Source organism: Elephantulus edwardii, unplaced genomic scaffold, assembly GCF_000299155.1.
Source record: "Elephantulus edwardii isolate Elephantulus edwardi_28Jun2011 unplaced genomic scaffold, EleEdw1.0 scaffold00069, whole genome shotgun sequence".
Taxonomy (NCBI): Eukaryota; Metazoa; Chordata; class Mammalia; order Macroscelidea; family Macroscelididae; genus Elephantulus; species Elephantulus edwardii.
Window position 1 is genome coordinate 12,462,246 of NW_006399819.1, and position 24,584 is coordinate 12,486,829.

At 38.8% G+C, this 24,584-nt stretch overlaps 1 protein-coding gene across 1 annotated transcript in view; it reads right to left on the reverse strand.

The window, feature by feature from the left end:
- The window catches only part of ST6GALNAC5 (ST6 (alpha-N-acetyl-neuraminyl-2,3-beta-galactosyl-1,3)-N-acetylgalactosaminide alpha-2,6-sialyltransferase 5), a 315,495-nt gene that overhangs the window by 222,283 nt on the left and 68,628 nt on the right, over positions 1–24,584 (reverse strand). The window lies entirely within an intron of this gene.

Here is a 24,584-nt window from a genome sequence, read left to right on the forward strand (position 1 = left end):
ACTTAGGTTGTTTCCAACTCTTTGCTATTGCAAACAAAGCCATGATGAACATGGGTGTGCATATATCTGCTTGGATGGTGGTTATGGTTTCTTTGGGGTATATTCCAAGTAGTGGAATTGCTGATATTTGTATTTGCAACTTTGTGGTGCTTTTATTTGCATGTAATCATAGACACCCTGCTCCCTTTGTCATATTCTATTTTTTAGAGTCTAGGTCTTACACATTGCCAATAGGAATCAGGGATACTAGAGATCTGACTTTTCATCATAACCAACTTATGTTTCTTCTTTTATATACAAGTCACAAAAATTTCTTAAATGTTGCCTGACATCAGAGTGCCTCTTCTCTTGTTAGTTACCAAATACAGAAAAGTTGAAAGGTGGCTGGCAACACACTTTCTAATGACTATATTGCATGCAACCCTTAACATCTCTTTCACTATTGTCAAGTCAGAACATATGCATAGTTGACCCTTCATTGAATTTCTAAGGTTGTAAATTCCAAGAGAGGATCTTTCTCCCTTGGAAAGGCTGCTGCATTCAAACCACCAGAGACATGTCACCCTTGACTGAGCCATACAACTCTCTATGGACTAAGTCACCAGAAGATAGAATCTTTATAGCTTAGATTCTATCCCCATAAAACAACAGAGGAATAGAAAAATGTGGATAGAGAAAAAAAACCCTTATATTAGCCATTCATTTCATCATCCTCGCCTCACGAAGTCTGCTAGAGGGTCATAGAATGAATTCATTTGAGTTTTAACACTTTCTTCTCCCCTGCTTTGGGAGAAAAGGAGGTTAAGGAGGACATGGAGCTAATAAATCACGAAAGTGTTCACCAGAACTTCCTACAATTACCATTACTGGCCCTAGAAAAATACAAATTATTCACAAAGCCACTAGGCAGAAACTACATGATCCCTTTGATAATTTTAACAACTGGAGAAGAAGCACTAACGACTAGTGATTCTATTTATTTATTTTAAAGTGACTTAAAGAATGTGATTATTTACCAGATTCAGTTTCAAGTGATTCACTTGAATAACTGTCCTCATGACAATACTGTTAAGTTAGGATTCTTGCTATCTAGATTTCACGAGATAATAATGCAACATAAATACAGATTCAGTAACTTCCAGAGGGCCACAGAGCCAGTAGGGGGCAGGATCAGGATTTGAAGCAGAGCATTCTCTTACCCTTTTGTCTAAACTTTCATTTTGCAATAGCAATATAATTATAGCCACATCTGTATCTGTGGTTTAAAATGGTCCAGTGGCTATATATAAAGGCGGTGAAAAGAGCCTTGTTGAATTAATTTTAATAATATTTTATCTGACCATAATACCCCAAATGTTCACAGCTTGTGTTATGCAGATAACCAACCTGCATTATGCAGGTGACACAATCTACTTGCTGAAAATGAGGAAGACTTGAAGCACTTGTTGCTGAAGATCAACGAATACAACTTTCAATATAAATTGCATGTCAATGTCAAGAATACAAAGATTCTAACCACTGGACCAGTAGGCAACATTATGATAGATGGAGAAAAGATTGAAACTATCAACAACTTCTTCATACTTGGATCCACAATTAACACCCTTTGAACCAGCAGTCAGGAAATCAGGAGACATATTGTAGTGGGAAAGTCTGCAGTTAAGAAACTTTTCAAATTATTGAGGAGTAATTATGTCAATCAGAGAGTGGGGTGGAGCTCCCCAATTAAAACAAGCTTGGAAGGAGGAGTGGCATCCACTTCCATAATTGCCTCCGGATACCCAATGAACCTGGAGAGAGGATGAAAGGCACCCAAGAGTCGAAGACTCTTCTTCATAGGGTCGCTATTAGTTGCCTGTGATTCGATGGTGCTTTACAACCATGATGTCAATTTGAAGACAAACGTGTGTCTGATTAAGGCCACAGTCTTTCTGATCACTTGCTATGAGAGCTGGACAATGAATAAGGATGAGAGAAGAAGAACTGATGCTTTCCAGGGTTGGAGAAGAGTACTGAACATCCCATGGGCTGCTAAAAGGACAAATAAATATGTCTTAGAGAGAGTGCAGCCAGAGTGCTCTTTGGAGGCAAAGATGATGAGGCTTCATCTCACATATGTCAGGCATGTTGGTAGGATGGGCTATTCCTTGGAGAGAGACTTGATGCTTGGAAAGGTAGAGAGACAGTGGACAGACCCTCAACCAGGTAGACTGACATGGTGACTGCTGCAATGGGCTCTAATGTGTCATTAAGTGTGAAGATGGCACAGGATAGGACAGGGTTCAGATCTGGTATTCAGAGGGTTGTTCTGGGTCATATTTGACTCACCGGCACCTCCCAACAACAACAACAACCCAAATATTATTATTTTTAAAAATCAAAATAAACTTATTGTTATATTTTACAATCTTTTATTTGCAAAAGAAATTAAAAACATTTGGTGTACATTTTGCATTTGTACCACATCTCAGTTCAGACAAGCACATTTCAAAGCTTAACAGGCATAGGTGGCTGTTGTTAAGTGCCATGGAATTAAGCATGACGCATAGCAATCTAATGAATATCAGACACGGACCTTGTCTTATCCTGTGTTATCCTTAACACCTCTGATACTCTCAAGCCCATTTCATCTGTCACCCTGTCTTTTCATCTCATTGAAAGCCTTCTTCTCTTTCATTGACCCTCCTCTACCTTTCCAAGCATAATATCCCTTTCCAAAGAATAGTCTCTCTTGCAACCAGTCCAAAGTTTGAAAGATGAAGCTTCATCATCCTTACCTTCAAGAAACATTCTGGCTACAATTTTCTGAAAACAAAGATCCTTACCACTGGGCCAATAAGAAACATCATGGTAGATGGAGAAATAATTGAAACTGTCAATGATTTCATTTTACTTGGATCCACAATTAACACCCGTGATATTAGGAGATCAGGAGGTATACTGCTATGGGCAAGTCTGCTAGCAGGGATCTCTACAAAATATTGAAGAGCACTGATGCCAGTTTGAGAACGAAAGAGCACCTTTAAGCCATGGCCTTTTCAATCACTTGCTATGTGTCAGAGAGCTGGACAAGAACAAGGGTGGTAGAAGAAGAACTGATGCCTTAGAGTTGTAGACTTGAAGAAGAGTACTCAATATTCCATGGACTGCCAAAAGAACGAACATATATATCTTGGGAAAAGTTCAGCCAGAGTGTTCGTTGAAGGCAAGGATGATGAAGCGTCATCTCTCATACTTGTGGCTTGGATCTACTATTTTGGAATATTTTATTCTATACTGTACTTCTGTATTTTGCAAGTAGCAATATGAAACCCCCAATGTAGTTTCTTTTGCTTTCTTTGTTAATATGTAGGAATATTTAATTTGTTTATACAACCTGAAGCTTGAAGATGTGTGAATTAGAGAAACTAGGCTATTAAATTATTCCACTAGATTGAATTCCATGAAGACAAGGGGTATTTTAGTCATTTTCATCACTCTATTCTGTTTATTTAAAACAACACCCACAATATTGCAAGCACTCAGCAAACAGTTTTAGAAGGAAGAAAGAAGAAAGAAAAATTGAAGGAAAGTGGACTCTTCAGCCATTAATTACATCCATTAATTATTGACTATATCTGAATAGTGAGATTGTGTTCACTCAATTGAACTCATCAAATGCCACCTTGTGCTAGTTTAATCAAGCCAACTTGTGTCACTTTGTGATAGGCATCAAGCCTGGAAGATACACAGACAACAGACCCAAATCCTGTCCCTAGTGTGTGCTCAGTGTGAGCGCAGGCAGGAAAAACAAACTCAACAGCCTTGGCAATGAGGAGTTGACAGGAGGAGTAGAGATGGGAGGTGGGGATGGCCAGAGACCACAAGCTGAAGTGATAGAAGGCAATTATTGAGACTTGGTAAAAACAGGCAAGCATGTCTCTAGGATAAGGCACCTTTCTGACTCATTCAAGCTATCCAATTTATGCACCTGATTTTCTGAGTCGGAGCAGACTCACCCATCTGACTTACGTGAAATGCACATGGAAGCTATGAGGAAATCGTCAATGTTTCAAAATGACTCTAAAACCTAGTGCAGGCAATGAAACCAAATGTGCTGCATTTATTTCTATGAAACTGGAAATGGAAAAAGAAAACCTCCTACTGAATTACAGTATATTAAGGACTAGATGGGACACAGTCGATAGGGCGCACATAATCACAAGCATTTCCTTTCATTAAAAACCACACTCCCAAAAGCATAAATTTTTGTGTGCCACACTGTAGCAGATACGGGCTATAATACATCACATCATGTTAAAAATCAATGGAGGATGAAAATACAAGTACAATATTCCAAACAATTGAGACCAGGATAAAGCTGTTGACCTTTATGTTCTATTTCCTGGTCTTATCAGAGAGGAGAGAGAATCAACAAATTTGCTAGTAAAATGTTAGACTACACTCCACCTGATCTGGTACTAGAAATTCCACGGTGTAAACTGCTGAATGACAGAAAAGAAATAGAACTCTGTTCTCTCAGATGAGGCCCCACCATGCTTCATCTTCCTCCAATAAATCACATATTGGAAAGACCACCACTTTCCACTTTGAACCCCACATTAGACCCTGCAACATATGGCTAATCTTCTGGAAAACAGCATTAGTACTGGCATGCACAATTATACCAGAATCACAAATAAACGACTTTAACAGATTTATGGACAACCTTTATGGATAAGCTCATCAATCAAATTTAAATGCTTGAGTAACGAAATAATGTCCCTTATTAGATAAGCCTAAAGAGAATGCAGATACTTTATTGTCACCAAAAGTAGCAAAACACAGTGGAGATCATTAGGGAGCCTGTAGTTATGGAAATAAAGGAAGGACCTCATGTCTCATTAAAACAAAATAGAAAATCTGGAGTCTCAACTCAAATTAAAATCTACTAAACCACACAAATTAAATGTGTTATTGTCCTCTGTCATCCCCAAATTATTTCTTTTTCCCTAGGGGCTACATTTTCTTAACATGTACTTCATGGTTTTGGTTTTTTCCCCCTTCAAGATATCGCAATTATGCCTTTGCTAAGTCTTTGTTCTTTTCCCAATGGTGATAAAAGGAAAAAAGTCTCTCTTCACTTTCAAGCACTCCTGTAATTAGGCTTTTGAGAATCGATCACAGCTACTTTATTTCTTTCCTCTGCTCACCACCCCACTGCCCTCCAAGACAGCATTATTTACAATGGAAAGAAGGTAGAAACAATATAGCTCACCAACAGTAAGGGAGAGGAGGGGGACACCAACCCCAAAACAGAGAGAGGAGGAAAGAATGACAGCACATTCCTCAACCTGCTTTATGAAGCTAGTCAACTATTTTACCAGGATTTTTATAGTAAAAGAAAATAAAAATAGCACATTCAGAAGACAAAACTCAGATCTGAAATTCTCTATTAGGCATTATGTGAAAGTAATATAATACTGCATAATCTTAAGACTTCTATACAATAAAAACACAAATCAAAAAACAAATAAAAATTGGGGAAATATTTTTACCACATGGTAGATATGACGAATTTGTGGTATAAAAGAAACGATTGTAAAGCAATTCTAAACAAAACCAAAATAAATCTCAATTTGAAAGTGGGCAGTTTACAAAAAATATTAAACGATCAATACATATATGAAAAGATGTTTGGCCTCATAATTAATGAGAAACTACTATAGTTTAAGACTGTTTATGGATTAAAATTTTCACTTTCATCAGTAAAGTGGAAAAATTATAATCCTGAGAAAGATAATAGAAATCTATTTTTCTTATATATTGCTAGTTGGAGCATAAATTTTCACGACCTTTCCTCTGGCAATCCTGAAATAGATATCAATATTGACCCAGCCTTCCTCTTCTAGAAATTTATCTCAAGGACACATTAGGTTAAGTACAAGAATACATTACAAAGAGCTTCACCGAAGCATTATTTCAAACAGCGTGACTGGCAGCTGGTCATGGGAATGGCTCAGGACGAGGCAGGACAGTACTTCAGTCTGCTTTCTGTGGAGATGCTGTGAGCTGGGCTAACTCGATTACAGCTAACACAACAACGTGCTCAAAACCAGGCAACGACTGTGCTTTGCTCACAGCCATCTCAGAGCTTTAGCCTCCTGTTATAGCCGCTGTCTCAATTCATTCTGTTGAACGTCTTCCTCTTTTGTGATGACTCTTCATCTTTTGTGATGACTCTGTTTTACCAAGTGTGATGTCTTTTTTCCAGGGATTGGCCCCTCAGGATAACATGTTCTGAATATGTGGGGAAAAGTCTCACCATTCTTGCTTTTAAAGAGTGTTCTGACTGTAGTTTTCCAAGATAAATTTGTTCACTCTCTGGCAGTCTCAATATCTTCTTCACCAATGCTATAACTGAAGGCAGCAACTTTTCTTTAGTCTTCCTTATTTTTGCTTCCAGCTTTTATATGCACTTTGGGCTGCTGTTGTTGTTGTGATGTGCTGTGGAGTAAGAACTGACTCACAGCTGACCCTCCAGTAAGTTTTCAGAGGCTGTAAATAGCATGGGAAAAGACTGTCTATCTTTTTCCCTTGGAGCAAGTCATAGATTTGAACTACATGTTTTCTGCTTGGCAGTGCAACTCCTTACCACTAGACCAGCAGAGCTCCCTAGCACACACTTTGTGTTGTTGTTGTTGTTGTTAGGTGCCGTCAAGTCAAGTACAACCCATAATGACCTAGAAAAAACAGATTTGAATTCTTTGCTGTCCGGTGCCATCCTTACAATCTCTGAATTACTTGAGCCCATTGCTGCAGCCATCATGTAAATTTATCTGGGTGAGAGTCTTCCTTCTCTTTCGCTGACCCTTTAATTTTCCAAGCATGATGCTTCTCTCCAAAGAAAAACCCCTCCTAGCAACATGCCAAAAGTATATCAAAGTTTTATCACCTTGGCCTCCAAGGAGTACTCTGTTTATTTATCACCTCCAGGACTTATCTGTTTATTATTTTGACAGCCATGGGATATTCAGCACTCTTCTCCAACACTCCAACTCAAAGGAATCAATTCTTCTTCTGTAATCCTTATTCATTGTCCAAATCTCAGATGCATACCTTGGTCCTCAAACTGACATCATTGCTTCTCAATAAGTTGGAGAGGTCCCTGACTGCAGATTTTCCCAGTTCAATATGTCTTCTGATTCCAAAAGTGTTGATTGTGGATCCAAGTAAGATTTTTTTTTTTACAGATTTGGTTCTTTCTCCATCTGTCTTGATGTTGTCCATCAGTCTAGTGGGAGAATTTCTGTTTTCTTGACAATGAGATGTGATTCATATGGAAGGCTGATCTTCTGTAGCAAATGCTTCAAGTCCTCTTTACTTGCAGCAAGCAGGATTGTATTATCTGCATAATGTGGGTTATTCATGAGTCTTTCTCTGATTCTGATCCGCCTTCTTCTTTGTATAGTCTGGCTTCTGGAATAATTTGCTTAGCATACAGACTGAGTAGGCATGAAGAAAAGATACAACACAAATGCACATCTTTCTTAATTTAAAACCATATGGTTTGAGGCTACGAGCTGCTCTGTGAGAGAAGGGTGGACAATCTCCCTCTGTGTGATTAACTGCCTCTGAAAACCTGCTGGAGGGTCAGCTGTGGGTCAGTTCCAACTCTACAGTACACAACAACAACAACTGTTCCCTTGCTCTGTTTGCCTTTTGGTCTGGGTCTACGTTTCACATGAATACAATTACTTGTTCTGGGATTCCCATTCTTCTCAGTGTTATCCATCATATGTTATGATCCACTACACATTTGCACAGTCAATAAAGCACAAATTGACATTCTGCTGGTATACTTTGTTTTTAACCAGGATCTGTATGACATTATGGATAATATCCATATAAAAATAATATCCCTGGTATCGTGGCCTTCTCTAAATCCGTCGTGAACTTCTAGCCATGCACGTCATTGTTGTTGAGTATCGTTGAGTTGGAACGGACCCAGAGCTGATCATTTAGTGGATTTCCAGAGACAGTTAATGACACAGGAAGAGACTGTCCATCCTCACATGAAGCAGCTGGTGGATTCGGACTGTGTGCCCCTGGGACTGTAGCGCAGATTGCAGCTCAGCTTCTTACCACCAGGCCACCAGAGCTCCCACATGAGTCCCTTGAAAATAGCGTAGCTTTGGCTGGGGTCACCTTAGTGCCCAAAATGACATCTAAACTATTTAGCATCTTAAAGAGGCCTTCTGCAATACTTCTTGCATATTCAATGCAATATGTCTTTTGATTTCTTGACTTCTGCTTCCATGATGTTGATTATATTTTTTCTTTAAAAAAAGAAAATTCTAAACAATCTCATTTTTTCCTTTCATTTTTCATGATGTTCCTTCCTGATTGGTCCAATTGTGAGGAATTTCATCTCATTTTAGAAAATTCAAGCAGTACGGGTTGGGGGGAGCCTCCTTTAGTAGAGAAAACATTTTTCTTCCATACAGATTAAATTTCCTAAATAAGCTTGGCATTTTAAGTTTCATAAAATGTTATATGCAAAGGGAAATATGATCATCACTTAACAGTGGGATATTAAGAGGTCTTATTTTTCTTTAAGGATTTCTGTTTTCTGAATTTGGTACTTTTACTGTGCTTTATCTTCTTTAATAACAAGGAAAAAAATAGCAAAGAAAGAGAAAGGGGTCTTAAGGAGTTGCTGATGCTTCCCCTGATTCTACAAGGCCAAATAAGCTTTCCTATAAAAGTGTCAGGTGAAGGGGGCGGGGGGTGGAGGTAGCAGGGTTCTGCTGACTCAGCCAGGTTTCTAGAGCAGAGAGTCCATAAAACCTGCATGCGGTACCCTAAAGCACTGCGTGTGGGCCCAAAGCTCTTATTTCAATGGTGCTGGTTTATGGATTAAAACATGTCCATTCAGACCCTAATCTCTCTTCCAGAGAGTGCTGTGACTCACTGCCTTTTTAATATTGTCTTTTTAAAATGGACAAAGGTAAAACAAGCAGTGTCTGACATGACAGCTCGTATCTTCCACAGGTTCAAGGAAAGGGGAGAAGTGCTGACAGTTATTATAGAATCTGTAAAAATTAGAAGATCGTTTTGAAAATGTTTATATTAATGTCTTGAAATAAAAACAATGATGGAATATATCACGTAGGAGGCATATATGAATCTCAAACTCATGGTGTTTCTCAGGCTGAATATCGTAATGGGAGGAGACAACCCACTCTTCTTACCAGGAACAGATGGTGGCTTCTAATTACCAGAGACACGACTCACTATGGACTACCCACCAGAGCTCTCATCCTCTATCTACAAAACTTTTGGCTCGTGTGACCCCGTGATTATGAAGGGAGAAGGTAAAGGAAATAGGAAAGATCTGAAAAGTGGGGTAATGGTGGGCATGGTTCAGTTGAGATTGATTTTTCAAGACACAATGAATGGGAATGATGTATGAAACACAATGTGAATGAAGAATAGTGTCAAACACAATGTATACGAGTTTGTAAGCACACCAATATAAACTGAACAAAAGAATATTTGGCTTGAATGCCTGCACTTAATGATACAGATCTTAAAACTTATAAATACATTTTCATGAAAGGCTTTGACACTTAAATTTTAAAACAAAAGAATGGCAACTCTTATTATGAATTAATTTGAATATTAACTGAAGGTTGGAGAAAAAACTTTATTCTGCTCTCATCCTGTATGATTTACAGCTTGAGAAACCCAGTGGTGGGTCAAACATGAGTCAATTGCAGCTGGATGGCAATGAGGCCCCATCCCAATCCTATAATCTTTAGGTATAGATTATTCTGATGGCAAAGATAAATGCCTGGTTCTGAATGGACAGATTCTAATAGATTGCTCTAATCTTTAAGGAAAATCATGCCTATCAGAATTAATCACTCTCTTTAGTTTCTAAAAATCATGAGGTGGGGGAATCTAATCAGTGCTTATGGATCTGTATTGATCATGAGTGTTTGAACCAAAATAGTCACAAAAATCACTTATTTCTTAAATCTTGAAGATCTCTTGGAACTTACTGGTTGTTTAAGTTGAAAATTCCTTAATCTGAATCCTGGAGATTTGTTGTTGTGTTTAGGTGTTGTTAGTCAACTCCAACTAAATAGCAACCCTGTGAACTGTTGACAAAACAAAACCCTGTCCTTCCTGCATCACCCTCAAAGTCTCTACCCAGCTCAGTCAAGGCCCTTGTTTCAGTCACTGTATCAAGATATCTCACAGAAAGTCTTCTTTTTTCACTGTCCCTGTAATTTTCCAAGCACAACATCCTTTTTTCCAAACGACTGGAACTTCCTGACAATATGCTTAAATACAAAGCTCTCCATTCTTTTCAGTCTTTTTACTCTTCATTGTCCAACTTTTATATGTGCATAAAGGAATAAAAAACACCATGGCTTTGGTCAGACATACCTTGTTCTTTAAGCTGATATTTTTTTATTATTTTTTTGTAATAATTTTAATGAGCATTTACAGAGATTTTGGATTTCCATTCATTCATTGCTGCACTTCTCTCCCCGCCCAGCCTTCCCCCCATTCCTCAGTTCACTCCTCTCTTTCAAAAGTAAAAGAAACACTCCCTCCCTGCTACACAATCCCCCCACACCCCTCTAGCCACCCCAAGTACGTTTAAAGTGGGCATTTAAAGTAGTAGAGTGTAGTAGTATTTGATATGTAATGTAGCTAGGTAAGAGGGGGGGAAGAGTAGTTCTTTAATAAAGGTGACTTTGCTGAGAAAATGAGACCCAAACAATTTTGGTTATAACATTTTTGAGAAAGGATGACATCTTAGATACTTGGCTATCTTCTATAAAGTCCCATAAACTAAAAACACAAAGCATTGTCTCAATAACATACATGGTTTCGCCCAGCCATTCAACAAACATTTGTGTACCCTCTACTTGTAAGACTTTTATGCTTTGGAATAATGAGATTCAGGAGATGTTCTTCACCTCAAGAAACTTGATTTGAATAAACTTTCCAAAACAGAAACACTATCTCTAGATATATAGGTATGGGAGAATCCTTTTAATTTTTTGTATTCATTCTATCACAGTTGGGATCAGAGTGGAAGACTTTACTGGGAAAAAACCCCCCCAAATCCAATACCATTGAATGAAGCTCTGATGGCCTAATGGTAAGAAACAGTGCTGCCATCCTAGTCATGTAGTCCAAACCTACCAGCTACTCTGCGGGAAAGGATGGGAAACCTCCTCCACGCAATTTACGGCGTCTGTGGGAGAAGGAAGTCTCCTTCTCTGTGATTTACTGCCTCTGAAAACTTGCTGGAGGAGGCACAGCTATGGGACTTACTGGAAAAGAAATGCCACTGAATAGACTTTTTGTGGACTGTTGTTGTTATGTGCCATTGAGTTGCCTGACACTCATAGCGACCCTATGTACAACAGTCCTAAACCCTGCCCTATCCTGTGCCAATCTCACTATCTCTGACACACCTACCCCCATTATCCCAGTCACTGAATCAATCAATATCATCGAGGGTCTTCCTCTCCTGCGCTGTCCCTTCACACTCCCAAGCATGATGTCCCTCTCCAAGGACTTGTCCCACCTTGCAACATCTCCAAAGTATGTCCGACAAAGCTTCAGAATCCTTGCCTCTAAGGAACAGCCTGGCTTCACCCTCTCCAGGGCAAATCTGTTCATTTTCTTAGCAGTCCATGGTATATTCAATACTCTTCTCCAATACCACAGCTCAAAGGCATCAATTCTCCTTCTATCATCCCTAGTCGTTGTATAGTTCTCTGATATATAACAAGTGATTGCAAAGACCATGGCATGTATCAGGTGCACCTTAATCTCCAGACTGACATCGTTGTACTTCGGTACTTTAGAGAGGTCTCTAACTGCAGACTTTACCATCACAATATGTCTTTTAATTTCCTTGCTACCTGGTGCCAAGAGTGTTGACTGTGGACCCAAGCAAACTAAAACTGTGAACAATCTCAGTCTCTTCACCATCAATCATGATGCTGCCAATCGGCCCAGCGGTGAGACTCTTTGTTTGCTAGATGTTGAGCCTCAATACATACTGAAGACTACAGTCTTTGGCCTTCCATAGCAAGCACTTCAGGTCCTCCTTAGTTTCAGAAGCAGGGTTGTGTCATCTGCATAACACAGGTTGTTGATGATTCTTCCTCAAATACTGATGCCACATTTCTCCTCATAGAGCCCAGCCTCCCAGATAATCTGTTCTGCATGAAGATAGAAAAGGTATGGTGACAGAATACATCCCTAGCTTACACCCTTCCCAATTTTGAACCACGCAGTGTTTCCTTGCTCTGTTCTGACAACTGCCTCCTGGTCCAAGTATAGGTTTCACATTAGCACAAGGCAGAAATAATGCTTCATTTATGAGTGGAGAAGAGAGCTTAAATTCAACCTTTAGTGTCCTCTCTCTTTCTGACACACACAAACATACACACATGTAGAAAACCCAGTAGAAATTGGTCTCGCCATCTTCTTGGCATCACAGCAGTGCTGATTTTCCTCCACTTGGCTAAAATGCTCATTTTTGCATCTTCACACTGTGTTTTATTTGACCATGTTTTCAATAGGATTTTAATTTAATACATTTTCAAAAGCCTATGATAGTACATGCAATATCTTTTCATTGGAATGGTACATCAATTTTTAAAGTATTGAAGATGATTCAGTAATATTTCTGTGAGTGTCTGTGTGGTGTTTACAACATGTGATACAGAGTAGGCATATCCAGGATCATGCTTTTCTAAATAACCTATTTGTATTAACTGCTCTGCAAACCTATGAAATAAAATTTCAATGGGGCTAGTTATGGAATGAGAAAATGTTTTATTCATCTCTTTATTCAGCTGAATCTCTAGGAAACTTGGGGCCTCTGGTGATCGATTTCATTGGGACTTGCATTATGAACCCAAAGGCCTAGCCTATCTGGTGGTTTGACTCCACCAGCAAGTCCACAGTACAAAGCCAGGCAAACTCCTCCTGCACAATTTACAACTTTGTAAACCAAACAGAGGGTCAGCTGCACGGCAATGAGTTTTTTAAGAGTTAACAAACCAATACCTTCCAACTTTGGGCTATGCTGAAACTTTCTAAATTACCATTCCAATCCTACACCTTATCTTTTTTATTAATTATTGTTTAATGAAAATACAATATTGTGAATGATAGTATGATACCACATTTTTTACTGGTAACATTTTGCAAGACTATGTTTTGGAGTTAGTGAGACTGGCTCAGGATATGGCAGGATTGAGTTAGAGCTACTGTACATAGGGCTGCACATAACAACAACAATAACAGCATATTGTATAGCAACTAGGATATTGACAATGATTGTCAGTATAGAAAATGTTTTCAATAGCATGAGATACCTGATGTGGGCCTTTTATGGTTACATTCACCTCCCCTGTCTGTCCACTCTGATCCCATCAAGTCTCATCCCTAGTAACTACAAATTTATTCTCCATTACTTTGGTTTTGTCATTTCAAGAATGTGATACAAACTGAAGCAATACATTAGTAAAATTTGTAATTCATTCTTTCACAGAGCATAATTCTCTGGGATGTTCTTTAAAATTGGAAAGAGCATGGGTGTCACTGTAAACGCTAAAGTAGAGCCACAGTCATGGGATTTTGTCACCTCAGATGCATCTGAAAGTTGGACTATGAGTAAGAAGACTGAAAAATAATTCATGACTTCGAGTTGTCTTGGCGGAGAGTATTGAATATTGCCTGGACCAGCAAGAGAAGAAACAAATCAAGCTTGGAAGAAGGTCAGCCAGAGTGCTCCTTCCTAAGGAGCAAGGATGGGGAAACTTTGTCCCACATAATTTGGTCAGATTATTAGGAGGGGTCAGTTCCTGGAAAAAGACATCACTCTTGGAAAAGTAGAGAGTCAATGAAAAAGAGGAAGACTCTCAACGATATGGAGTGAGAAGGTAACAGCAAGGCCTCGAGCACTTTGGTCATCATGCGGCTGGCACAGGATTGGAGATTGAGACTGGAGTTCTGCTGTCCACAGGGTTACAGCGAGGTAGAATTGAGCCAGCAGCACCTGACAGCGTGTTTATAGATGCTTTCTTCTATTCCAGTGACTGATGTACTTATGAACACACAGTTTACAGTAGTTATATACACTGAGTTATCTTAATTTTCAGCTTTTGTTTTAGCTAGTCTAAGTTCCGTGCCTTTGAAAAGAAATTTTAAAATAAACCTGTATATGTCGGCAAGAGCTTTACTAGAATTTTACTAGGAATTACATTAAATGTATCGATCAGTTTTGGGGAAAACTAACAGTTTTACTAAGGAGAGTTCTAGTGACATAACTGTTGAAGGTTTAACTGTTAAAGAAAAGGTTAACCTCACTGGCCAATCCATCACAGAAAGATGCAGCAAACGGTTTCCGTACAGATCAGGGCTTTGGAAACTCTATGGGTCAGTGTAGAGTCACTATAAATCAGATTTCATTCAATGACTTTGGCTTTGGGTTTTTAAAACTATAACATCTTCACTATGTATTCTAATTATGAACATAATACGTGTTTCTATTTACATAAGGCTTCTCTAATTCCTCTCAGCAGTATTTTGTGGTTTTCAGCATATATATTCAACGTATGTTTAAAGTTTTTCCTAAGTATTTAATTTTCTTTGTTGTTTTCATTATGTGCCAACGAGTCACCTGCGACTCATAGCGATCCTATGTACAACAGCCCGAAACCCTGCTCTATCCTGTGCCAATCTCACCATCTCTGACACACCTACTACCACTACCCCAGTCACTGAGTCAATCCATTTCTTTGAGGGTCTTCCTCTCCTGCACTGCCCCTCCACTCTCCCAAGCAGGACATCCCTCTCCAAGAACTGGTCATTTTCCTTAGAGAAATTATTCATTATTTTGCATTTTAAAGTTCAACTTACATGTATCCTTAGCATATAGAAATACTGAGGGAGTTCTGTTGTAGTACATAGGGAGCTGCTCTTTAGGACTAAAGGTGGCGCGTCTCTGGCAATTTGAATTGATCAGTGCCTCCCCAGCAGAAAGATGAGCAATCTCCCACACAGTTTACAGCTTCAGGGACTAGCGGGAACCTCAGCTGTGAGTCTGTCTGACCTAACAGCAATGAGAGAGACCGAGATTGAGTTCTGTGTATTCGTACTGCGTATTGTGATCTTACTGACCCTGCTTATTGGTCCTGCTGTTTTTGTTGTGTAACATCAAGTTGGAACTGACCCATAGCGGACTATCCAGTGGGTTTTCAAAAGCAGATAATTGCACAGGAGGAGATTGTTCAACTTTTTCCTGTAGAGCAACAAGTCCTTGAGGTTGTCAGCTCAGCTCTTTACCACTAGGCCCCCAGAGCGCCTTTATTAGTCAGTCCTAATGACTAACTCTTTTTTATGTTCTTTGGAATTTTTTTATGTAAACAACTACTCATCAGCCAAGACCACTTTTATTTACTGTTTTTCAATATGTAAACTTTCTTTTTCTTGCCTTGTTAGAGTGGCTGGAACTTTCAGTACATTACTAGATAACTGTAATGAGTGCAAGCATTATTGCCTTGTACCTGACCTTAGAGAGAAAGCATTTAGTCTTTCACTGTTAATTAGAGAATTTGCTGTAGATTTTTTCCCCCCTATCAAGGAGGCTTAGAATTTTTAATCATGGCTTGATGTTGACTTTTCCCCCACATGCTTTTCTGTGTCATATAATAATGATCACGTTTTTCTCCTGATAGCCTGTGGAGATAGTGGATTACATTGATTGATCTGCAAATAGTAAATTGACACACCAGGGATTATTCCACTTAATAATTTTTTTAAAAAATGTCAGTGATAGTTAGTAGAAACGAGAGCCTGAAAAGCTTGCTAGGAGTCATCTAAGGTAGAATTATTTGTCTCTCCTTATCCATAGCAAAAATGACAGGACAAAAGCAAAAGATGTACAGAAACAATGAGTCCAAAGGTCTTAAGGACCATGTGAACTCCAACTTCCATGACTTTGAGACCAGAACTAGATGGGGCCTGGTTACTCCCTCAGGCCACTCTAAAAGACATCATGGTAGAAAAAACCTGGATAGAACAGAGGGAAACGACTGGCATAATGCTTGTGATTCTATGTCCTTACTCATCCTTCGAACTTGTAATAAAACTCATTCCTATGACTTAACTTACAATCAAATAATAGGCAGGCTTATAAAATGGCCAATAACACTAAGGAGCACTCCTCCCCAGAGTAACCAACTATATTAGGTAAAAAAAAAGTAGCATTTGACCAGTGATACAACACTGAGTGCAGGGAAAAGATAGAAGGATTAGAATAGAAGTCAAAACTAAAGAAAGTAAGTGAGAAAAAAGAGATTACATTCTGGGTAATGTTATAATGCAAAATATGCATGAATGACTGTATTAAAATCAGCATGTTTTGTAAATTTTCACTCAAATAGCAATTAAAAGTAAGAATTAAATACATAAACATTAAAAAAATCAGAGTTCAATTTGCAAATATTTTGTTACATATTTTGTCCATAAATGTTTTGTTCTATCAATTTTTGTACTGTTTTTACCAAATTTCGCTAACAAGGTAATGTTAGTGTCATCTACTAAGCTGGAGAGTATCTTTTCCTTCTAATTTTCTAAAAATGATTTGTAAGATTAGTGTTAACTCTTCTTAAGTGTTTGTTAGAATTCTTCATTGAAACCATTTAGGCCTATAGCTTTCTTTTTTGGGATATTTTCAATGACCAATTAAATTTCATTACAGTTACTTTGCTTGGTGAAACTGAGGAGAACCTGAAGCTCTTTCTGTGGAAGGTCTAGGACTATAGTCTTTACAGTTTAGAGACTAAAATGCACCTGATTCATTCTATAGTCTTTGCAATTACTTGCTATGCATCAGAGAGTGGGATAATGACTAAGGATGATAGAAGAAGAATTGATGCCTTTGAGCTTTAGGGCTGGAGAAGAGTCTTGAATCTACCAAGGGCCACCAAGAAAAACAGATCTGTCTTGGAGAAGACAGAAAAGACAGAAAATAGAATACAGAAAATAGATCTGTCTTGGAGAAGGTGAAACCAAGTTTCTCCTTGGAGGGTAGGATTATAAAGCCCCGTCTTACATACTTTGGGCATGTAGCCAGGGGGAACCAATCTTTGGAGAAGGACATCATGCTCAGAAGGAAGGAGGGACAGTACAGGAGAGGAAAACACCAGATGAGATCAATCGATAAAGTAATCAGGGCAATGAGGATAGGTGTTTCAGAGTCAGTGAGACTGGCTCAGGAGAGAGCAGGCTTCAAGAGCTATTGTACACAGGATTGCTATGTGTCGCAGGTCATTTGACAGCACATAACAACAACAAAAGTTAATGAAATGATTCTGGTTGTCTATATGTTGGTTGAGGTTTTATAGTTTGCCATTTTCAAGAAATTGTTTAATTTCTTTAATCTTTACAAATTGTTGCTGTTATTAGGTGCTTTTGAGTTAAGTATGACTCACAGCAAACCTATAAACAACAGATCTGAATCTTGTCTTATCCTGTGCCAAACTCACAATGTCTAACACACTTCAAAGATACACTGACAGCATGTTGTTTTACTCACTGTGTCAATCCACTTGTTCGAGGGTCTTCCTTTATTTTTTCCTCTCCAAAGAATAGCCTCTCCTAGCAACATGTCCAAAGTACAACAGGTGAACCTTTACCACCTTTGCCTCAAAGGAGCATTATGGCTGTGACTTCTCTAAGACATACCTGCATACTCTTTTGGCAGTCCATATTCATTTTAATGGGGCATCCATTCAGTACTCTTCTCCAAAACAATATAGTTCAAAGACATCAATTCTTCTATTCTCCTCATTCACAATCCAGCTCTTAGCTAAATAGTAAGGGATTGAAAAGATCATGGCTTGAATAAGGCACAGCCCTCAGACTAACATCATTGCTTCTGGTTAATCTCTTGAATGTTTTCAAATTATGACCATTAGATTGTTAACACTTTGCTCTCAAGTTGGAACTGACTCATCACTGACCTTCCAACAGGTAAATCACGTGGGAACAGATTGCTCATGTTTCTCCTTCAAAAGCTGGTGGATTTGAACTGCGTGCCTTTCTGTTGGTAGCACAACTCCCTACCTACCTACAGTATTGTATTATTATTCTTTCTAATGGCTGCAACATATGTTGTAATAGCCCTGTTTCATTTTTTAATATTAGAGATCTGGGTCTTTTTTCTTTTAATCTTTGTTAGTCTTGCTAGAATCTTAACAACTTCGTATTTTTTTAAATCAATCTCTTGTTTTATTGATTTTTTTCTTCCTTTCTTGTGTCCCGTGATTTCCTCTTCTTCTCTATACTGGAGCTCAACCTGCAAGATGGGAAAGAAAACCTCTCTTCTCATTTGCTTATTTAGTTCTTAACGTCCTCCTGTGACATAGTCTTCATCCTCCTGCGTCAGAGGAAGCCTCTTTCTTCATTTGCAAAGCTAAGGACTCCAGGTCTAGTTTAGTTTTAGTTCCATGCTTTTTCCTCTAGCTTCAATCTTCTCCATCACCCATATGTTTGCTCCAAATTTGCATTCCACTCTAAATAAAGTTGTTCAGGTTTAACTCCCACTAGCTACTTTATTGTGGTGGCTTGTTGTTGTCATGTGCCATCGAGTTACCTGTGACTCAAGGAACTGTACTCCCAAACCAAACTTATGAAATTAGAACCCACCAATTGCTCTGCAGGAGAAAGATGAGCAATTTCACAGTTTCCTCCTGTGTGATTTACTGCCTCTGAAAACTGATGGAGAGCCAGCTCTGAGTCCGTTTTGACTGGATAGTACTCAACAACACCGAAAACAACTTTATCGCTTGTATTCACCACTAACTTCTCAGGCCAGCTGGCACAATTTTTACATGCACTCCTTCGCTCCCTATTTTCCTGACTTTACCTTAACCATGAGTCAGCTTACTTCTGATTTCGCTTGTCAACTTCTACTTCTCCAAATGCTAAACTCAAACTTCCCCCCCCCCCAAAAGAAACACAACTTACTACCATTGAGTCTATTCCAACTATAGTGATCCTCCTTCAGGTTTTCAAAGCTGTAAATTTTAGTGAGTGGAGACCACCCATCTTTCTTCAGAGGTAGATTCTGGCAGATTCTAAACCACTGGAGATGCATGATCTTTCAGTTAGCAAAACAACATTCTACAAAGTACTGCTCCCTACCTGATGGTTCCTAGGCCTTAACCAATTATTGAGACTCACTTGTCAGCCTCATAGCTTCTGCTTTCTTGTAGCTTCATTTTACTGCTTGATACCTATGTATCTGATGTCTCTCTTTAGTGAAAATTGCTTGGCATCCACATCTCCACCATCACAGTGTATCGGATGACTTTGGGTGGGCCACATCCTGTCCCTCTGTTCTAACCAACTGTGGCCAGAATAAAGAGTACTTTGGAATAAGCCAAGACTCTATGCATAAGAAACTTGTCTGAAAAGGGTTGGGGCTGGGGGGGGTGGGGGGCGGAATCTATTAATTAAAAACTCCAAAACGAAAAAATTTTCTCAACTTGAGTTTGAAAAGCTTCCTTTGAAGAGCTTCTGAGGCTGCAAATTGCAAAGAAAGGAGAATTCCCATCTTTCTCTTTATTTTTTAAAATAATTTTAATGAACATTTACAGAGAATTTGGATTTCCATTCATTCATTGCTGCACTTCTCTACCCGCCCAGCCCTCTCCCCCCGCCCCACAGTTCACTCCTCTCTTTCAAAATTAAAAGAAATACTCCCTCCATCTTGAGGAGCAGCTGGTTGATTCAAACCTATTGAGATGTGCAACCTTTGCGTTAGCAGCACAACTGTGTACACACTAGTATGAGACCAGAGCTGCCTTGAAAGGAATCTATTAAGCACCTAAAAGATATAAAAATTTTAAATGTGGATTCGGTATACTTACAGTGTTGGCCATTTTTTCATATAGGCAATAAAGAAACTAGCCAATGAAGATATAACATGTAACCTGACAGACATTTTTGTAAGTCTAAATATTAGTATTTTTAGCTTCAAATTTCTTCAGTTTCTATGGCACATGAGTGAAATTCACCAAAGATTATGAGTCATAAAACTGTTTTCCTTTAAAATGTCAAAGAATAATTTGAGATTTATTCATGGAAAGTTACTATCTTTTCAGCAGCCTGCATCTTAAAAATTTCTAACTTTTGCTATTTCTCTATATGGAAGGTAAAATTTAAAAATTCACCAGCACTTCAAAAGGGCAGATATGAAGAGGTGGCTGGAAGATCTATTCCAATATACTTATCCCTCCTTTCCTGGACATGGTATGTGTACACCTTTCCTTCTTTTCTCATTTACATGTGAAATATAGCCATCATGGAAAAGATGAATATAACATGTCAAAACATGATACAGGATATTATTTCTCACTGCCTTATTTTTCCACAAATATTTCCATCTTCAGGCTTCAGCTCAGCTTTCCACCTTATTTAACACCATATTTATGGTGTATTCTCTGATTTTTTTAAATTAGCAGTCCTATGTGAAAGTGGTTATGCCTCTGCTATTATTTCTTGTAGTATTTAAAAAATGCGTTTAATGGCACGGCAATTCTCATTCTCACTCCACCCCATCTCCCTGATTACAAAGTTATTTTAAGGTAAAAATAGTCCAAGTTTGCCAAGACCAGAAGTTTATTTTATTATATAAAAAAGGGGGAGGAAGCTTTTGGCTTCATTTTGGGGACTTTAACTACATTGATCCCACATTTCTTCCTCCTCTGTCTTAAACTGGAAGCTCCTCTGAAACTCTTTCAATAGCATCATAACATGCAGGTCTCCACGAACAAGCAGGTGGTGGCTGTTTGAAGTACATTGCCTGGGAATCAAACCAGTTGTTGCTGTCAGATGCCACTGAGTTATAGTCACTGTGTCAGTTCATCTCATTCAGGCTCTCCCTCTCCTTCTGTGACCCTCCACCTTTGCAAGCATGATGTGTTTTTCCACGGCCTGGCACCTCCTGAAGCCATGCCCAAAGGATGTGAGACACATAGTGAAGTACTGACTTATACTTGGTGATACAGTTGAATGATACAGATTTTAAAATGAAATATCTTACAGTTTATTGAATGAACCAATTGGAACTACAGGTCATTGACTCTCAGTGCAACAACTACAAGGTTCCTCAGGATGACAAAACAGGGGCATTTTGTTCTTTTGAGGTAGGTAAAGAGGATGTAAGAAAAAACTTTCTTGGAGAAAAAAGTGTCTTGCCTTAAGAAATAGAAACTTATGGGGAAAAGATGAGGGACTTTATTTGAGAGTAGATGGAGAATCCATACGAGAATTGGAATAACTACTATTAGAATAACTACAATGGCACTTATGTTATTGCTGTTATGTGATGTCGTGTCAACTACGACTCATAGAAACCCGATGAACAACACATGTAAACCTTACCATATCCTTCACCATTCCCACAATCTCTAACATGCTTGAGTCCACTGTTACAGTCACTGTGTCCATCCAATTTTCTGTGAGTCATTCTCTTCTCTGGGAAGTGCTATGTTTCCCAGAGTGGCCTATTTTTCCAAAAACTGGCCTCTCCTGACAACATGTCAAAAGTATGTGAGGTGAAGTTTCACAATCCTTGCCTCTAAGAAGCACCTTTTCTATACTTCCTCCAAGACATACTTTGCTATTCTTTCAGGAGCCCACGTGATATTTATTCAGTTTTCTCCTCCAACACTACAATTCAAAGCACCGATTCTTCTTCTATCATCTTTATTCACTGCTCAACTTTCAGATACACAGGAAGCAACTGAAAATACCATTGTTTGCATCAGGTGTATGATATTCTCTGGTATTTGATACTACTGGAAAGTGGAGCACTGGTAGTATAGTACAGAGTGCATTGTTAAGCAAAAGTTAGTGGTTTAATCCCACCGGTGGCTCTGTGAGAGCGAGATGGGCCATCCCCTTCAGTTAAGATTTATAGCCTTGGAAACCTGATAGAGGGTCACTATGAGTCAGCATCAAGTGGACAGCTCCAAGGTTGGTGTGAGTATACTGGGGAATAACATGCCCGGTTAGGAGGACAGAAACTGAAAGGCATGCATGTGATATGTCTACAACATGCAAAGGAACTTTTCCCTCAGTGACTGGGCTACCAGAAGTCCTGATGCTGCTTAATTTGGAAGAACTGTGATCACATTTGTTCTTTAGGAGGATCATTCAGGAAGCTGTATGGAAGAAGGATGTGAATGAACAAAACCAGAGGTGAGGAAGCCAGTGAACACAATTTGTCCCCAGAATTGAGGGTGCATTCATAATTTATTCTGGGGGAAGTCAACAGTGTTCTGAATGTTCGATCTGCTGTCAACTCCATGACTTCTGATATCAAATGTTGCTCCTTTGTTCAGTTCTCTCACTCCTCCATGGCCCTGAGGTTCAGTGGTTCTCTGGAAGATCTCAGAGGATCAAACCCATAAGGGAAATGACTAACACAACTGTAGGTAGCAGGCCCAGTGTTGTAGGCCTGGTGTTGTAGAAACTGATGAGCAGTGGGCCAGGGTATGTAGACTGCTAGTTGGATGCTTTATCCCAGGAAAGTAGGTGTCCCAAAAAAGAGTTAGCATTGAGCTCCAGTGAGCTTATATAGGCCGCTAGTGGTTTGGGGCTTGTATCTTACTCTAACCATATCTTCTTAATAAAACAAATACTTTATCACAAAGAAACAGCTAATCAATGAGTAGGAAAGACATTTTGAACAACAAACTTTGACAACACTGAAGGTAAAGAGAAGGAAAGCAAAAAAAAAAAAAAACCAAACAAACAAAAAAAAAAACCAAAACAAAACAAAAAACAACCCAAGAAGATATTAACAAAAATCAGGGTTTTTAAAAAATGTTATTTTACAGTAGTCAACTGACACTTTCACAGACCTGAGCTAAAAATATAAAGAAGCAGAAAGGGAGACTGGAAATGGGCAGAAGAGAATCCTTTGATTCTTCTGTGTAGAAGCCACTTTAGCAAAATGAGCACATATTTAAAGATATTTTATTGAAATCTCTTCTTGTCTCCTTTCTAAAAATGTTATAAAATTCAATTCATTTCAGACACATTATCAGCTTTATTTTCTAGAAAGAAGATATGATGGCTATCCAACTGAATAACTTTCTTTTAAAAAGCAACTTTTTGTATGTTTGTTGAAGAATAGATTACATAATGAAGGGAAATCAGGAATCCCAAATTTCAATCATTTATAATCAAAAGGTAACTTGGAAAGTAACTGGAATAGTGTGCGTGTGTGTGTGTGTGTGTGTGTGTGTGTGTGTAGGTGGGAAGTTAGTTTGTTGTTTTAAATAAATATCATTGTAAATATTTGTGAATGGTACTGACCCTGCTATCAACATTGAACCTAATTTTTCCCAGATTAATTTATCAATGTTCAATGTTTCAGGTGTTAGTCTGGGTTTCTTACAAATTTCACTCTCTCACTCCCTATGATTTTAGTTCTCTTAGCTTTATTTTATGTTGATTACTTATACCAGTAACATTCATTATACACTAAAGCCCTTAGTTTTTATATTTAAAGTGCAATAATAAAAGAAATGTGTATTAGTTTTAGTTCAAGGGAAGGTCAAACAATCGCATCAAAATTTCCTTTCCCAGAGAAAATCTGACTCAACTGAAAGGAGGTAAATCTCAGAGCCGTGCTCTCCTGGCTTTCCACTCAATTCAAAGAAGTTGAGTTTCTGAGGAAACTCTAAGATTATTCTTTTAAAAGGCATTTGACTATGTGGATCATAACAAACTGTGGCTGACTCTGAGAAGAATGGGAATCCCAGAACACTTGGTCGTGCTAATGCGAAACCTATACTTGGACTGAGTCAATCGTCAGAACAGAGCAAGGAAACACTGCATGGTTCAAAATTGCGAACAGTATATGCCAGGTATGTGTCCTGTCTCCATACCTTTTTAACCTGTGTGCAGAACAGATCATCCAGGGGCTGGGCTCTATGAGGAGAAATGTGGGGTCAAGATTAGTGGAAGATGCATCAACAATCTGTGTTACGCAGATGACACAACCCTGCTTCCTGAAACTGAGGAGGACCTGAAGCCCTTGCTGCAGAGGGTTAAGGACTGCAGCCTTCAATATGGATTGAGGCTCAATGTCAAGAAAAGATTCTCACCACTGGATCAATTGGCAGCATCAGGATGGACGGTGAAGAGATTGAGATTGTTCACAGCTTTAGTTTGCTTGGCTCCACAGTCAATACTCTTAGCACCAGCAGTCAGGAAATTCAAAGATGTATTGTGATGGGAAAGCCTGCTGTTAGGGAGCTCTCCAAAGTACTGGAGAGCAATGGTGTCTCTCTGGAGACTAAGGTGCATCTGATACAGACCATGGTCTTTGCAATCACTTGTTATGCATCAGAGAGTTGGACAATGACCAAGGAGGATAGAAGGAGAATTGATGCCTTTGAGCTGTGATGCTGGAGATGAGTATTGAGAATACCATGGACTGCTAGGAAAACAAATAGATAATCCTGGAGAGGATT